The sequence below is a fragment of the Hyla sarda genome, chromosome 3 (assembly GCF_029499605.1).
Source record: "Hyla sarda isolate aHylSar1 chromosome 3, aHylSar1.hap1, whole genome shotgun sequence".
Classification (NCBI taxonomy): Eukaryota; Metazoa; Chordata; class Amphibia; order Anura; family Hylidae; genus Hyla; species Hyla sarda.
The window spans coordinates 35,501,818-35,505,666 of NC_079191.1; the positions used below are offsets into that span (position 1 = coordinate 35,501,818).

General features: G+C 44.6%; 1 long non-coding RNA gene across 1 annotated transcript; it reads left to right on the top strand.

The window, feature by feature from the left end:
- Positions 1-583: 583 nt before the first annotated feature.
- LOC130361270 (uncharacterized) lies at positions 584-1,126 on the top strand. The gene is made up of 2 exons (XR_008890930.1): positions 584-722; positions 822-1,126. It is a non-coding gene; the product is annotated as an uncharacterized LOC130361270 (long non-coding RNA).
- Positions 1,127-3,849: the final 2,723 nt, after the last annotated feature.

Below are 3,849 nucleotides of genomic sequence, written 5' to 3' on the forward strand. Positions count from 1 at the left end.
AACTTTTCCTCTTCACAGGTTTTGATAAATCTCCCCCAGTGTTTTTGTCAAAGATGGCATCATAGGAGAAAAGAAACGCGGGAGCAGTTTTTTGTGGTGTTTTTTTATTTTTGGCCAAAAAAACCTCAAACAATAATTGCGTCTGTTCCTAGGCTTGGGCCGGGATTAAACACGACTTATTTGTGGCGTTTTTCAGAGCCCACATTGTTTTATCTTTGGCGTTTTTTCCCCTTCCAACAGATGTCCGTCCAGATGATATTACAAATACTGAGTGTCTGGTTAGGAGAAACATATATAACGCACCCACGGGGAGTAGCGCCATTTTATTGAAAATTGCCAAAAATCCCTTAGATAACAGTCATGCAGAATATGTTAAAAAGCTTCTTTTTTTTTCAGCCAATCAGAGAGCAGCACTACTGAAATAGAACTCCCAGGAGGAGCAGCGTGTCACACATGTGATGTCATAACCATTGTCCACCAGAGAGCAGCACTGAGCAGAAATAACACTGCTCCTGCTCATTCTTCATCAGTGAGGGGCTGATGTTGGACACTGTAGGGACCCTGGAATATAGGTGTATATACATGACTGGTAAGTATACATTTCTATAATAAACACATACTAAATAATCTTTCTTTTCCTTTCTTTTCTTTTCTTTTTCTCTTTTAGATGCAGTATTTCCAGGATGTGGAGTCGCATTTCCGGACTTACAGTAAGATGACTGGTAAGTACACACACATGACTGATAAGTGCATTTTCCATGTACATTTCTATAATAAACATAATAAATAATCTTTCTTCTCTTTTCCTATTTTCGATGCAGTATTTCCAGGATGTGGAGTCGCATTTCCGGACTTACAGCAAGAAGTTGGATGAAGGCCCAGCCCCAGGAATCACGCACATACACAGACACTTTGCCCAAATTCTAGAGGTAACCTCCTTTAGTATGCCCAGAGGAAGGGCAGTACAGTAGCCATGGATTCCCTACAGGTTTCCTCCCCTCTGGAGGTTTTTCCTGTCCTGAGTTAGTTACTGTACGCTCTTTGTGAGTGATGGGAGGTTACAAAAAAATCCCGACACAAACATTTTAATAAATAATAAATAAAGTTCCCCTTTTTTAAAACTGTTCTTGTTTGACTTATTTTATTTCTTTGTATGGATAATAATGTTAGCAAAATTTTATTTAAGTGTCCAAAGCTGCACTCCTGTGTGATCTGCACAATGCGGTGCATTTCTGATGAATGGGACTCATGCATGGAACTTGCTAGGGGTCATACGGTTACAATGGATCAACTTTTGGGTACGTGCACTGGCTCTTAAAGGGGTACTCCAACCCTAGACATCTTAACCCCTATCTAAAGGATAGGGGATAAGATATCTGGGGACGAAGTACCCCTTTAAGGAATTAGGAAGGGAGTGTGCCTTACAAGCAGCTAGAAAAAAAACAGCTGGGAGAAATGGCAGGATGCTGAGGGAAGTTCGGCTGGGACCGATTTTGGATGTGTTCTGGACGATTAAAGGAGAACTATTTTTAAAATTAACGTATTCCTCTATACATGGGATAGGGGATAAATAGCGGATAGCGAGGAGTCCGACCGCTGGGGCCCCACTGCGATCTCTACGATAAGACCCAGTGCTCAGTGAGAAGGAGAAGTGCGCGCTGCAGATGGCACTCACTCCATTATTTTCTATGGCCTCGCCAAAAAGACCCCACTACAGCACTTGGGCATCATCGACGCTCCCATAGAAATGAATGGAGCGCGTGCCGTCTACCTGGTAGATACAGCAAACCTACTTGTGACTATGATAAAGCTGAGATATTATGCTTCCTAACTGGATAGATTGGTATCCATGAAGTTTATTTGACTTTGTGTAAAGGTCTCCAAAGTGCTGCTCTTGCCTAAATGTATAATCCGTTGTGGGGTATGTGCAGGGGCGTAGCTGAAAACCACAGGGCCCTCCATGCAAAAAATGTCCTTGGACCCCCCTCCCTTCCCGGCCACAACAGACGCCCCCCACACTGCTGTCTCTTACAGAGTTTTATGGCCAGAAATGGTGACTACTCACTTTGTCATTAGATTCTCATCCTATTTATTAAGACAATCAGGGAGATTTATCAAAACCTGTGAAGAAGGAAAGTTGACTAGTTGCCCATAGCAACCAATCAGATCGCTTCTTTTATTTTCAGAGGTCTTGTTAAGAATGAAAGAAGTGATCTAATTGGTCTCTATTGACAACTGGGTAAATTTTCCCCTGAACAGGTTTTGATAAATCTCCCCAATAATTATTACAACCATGTCACGCACTTAGAGTAGCCACCTGGCCGGTATTTTTGACACCCTGACGGTATTTTTTATATATTAAAACAGGCAATTCAATGAGCGATATTTATCTAAGCCTCCTGCTCTGTGTGAGGGAGAGGAGAGAGATAACCCCGCCCCCTCCCTCTGCCAGATGAGCTCTGATTGGTGGAGACTTCTCCCTTACACACACAGGCCTGTCATCTGCCTGCACGGAACTCAGCACAGAGGGAGGAGATTAACCCCTTCCTGGCTGCCCTGATCCTAAATTAAAGGGGCACTACGCACCCCTAGACATCTTATTCCCTATCCAAAGGATAGGGGACAAGATGTCTGATCTCCGGGGTCTCGCTGCTGGGGACCCCCGGGATCTCGGCTACAGCATCCACCTGTACGGCTTTCACCTCACACCGGCAACGCTGGAGGCTTCGGATCCCAACCACAATGGCGGATGAGCGTGACATCATGACTCCGCCCCGTGTGACGTCATGTCCCGCCCCTTCAATGCAAGTCTATGGGAGGTCTGTCATGCCCCCTAGAGGTCAGTATATAGTATAATTTCATATATGGGGGTCAGTTTATAGTATGAATTCATAAATTGGGGGTCAGAATATTGTATAAATTCATTTGTGGGGACCAGTATATAGTAGATTCTTATGTGGGGCCAGTCTTATGTGGAGGTGTTAAAAGATTTATTTAAAGAAAAAATAAATACATTTTATTGTATATGGGCAGCGCACCTGTATAGCTGTGGCTTACACATGGGTGAGTGGTGCATGGGGCCCCCCATGATCCACTCTTCCCTGGGGTCCCCATGAGTTGTCAATCCACCCTTGCCCCCTGCTGTGGACCTCACTGCCAGACTCCGAAGGGTGAGGCGTTAATTTGCAGATGCTGGTGTGATGTCCCAGTACAGGTACACGGTCCTGTACTACCTGTAGGTCCTGTCAGGTTGAGTCCTTCAGTGACCTGGGGGCTTTCCTGCAGGGTCTCCCCTTGTTCTCCTGTTGTTTTAATAAATGTGTGCATGTTCCTATAATGCATATACAGGATGCTTATGTCTAGATAGTGTAGAGGACCTGTGGGAGATCTCAGGGACCTGTGTGTAAGTTGGTCACATGTTATGTTAAGTCACATGATCTGTTGTCACATGTATTCCCAGAGATCACCAGTTTTCACCTATGACCCACAGCTTGACCAATGGGCTTTAGTCCAGCCCCCCACTATATAAAGGGGTGGCCATTTGCAATTCACTCTCTTGGAGATAGGTGCTCTTAGCTGTAACATCTAAGTCTTTGCTGAAGCAGCTATCAGAGATCTAAGGACAAGTGTTCAGCGTCTGGAGTACCCCAAAAGCTACAGTATCCAGCAAGTCTACAAGTCTATGTCTGCTGTCACTGAAGCTAGTCAAGTCCTGCACATAGTCAAGTCAAGTCTAATTACAAGTCAAGTTAATTACAAGTATTGGTCCAGCAAGCTGTGATGTCATCTGGGTCCTGGCCACCTCTCTGGGAATTCTGGCCTTAGCTGTGAAGATAATTACACCTGTCT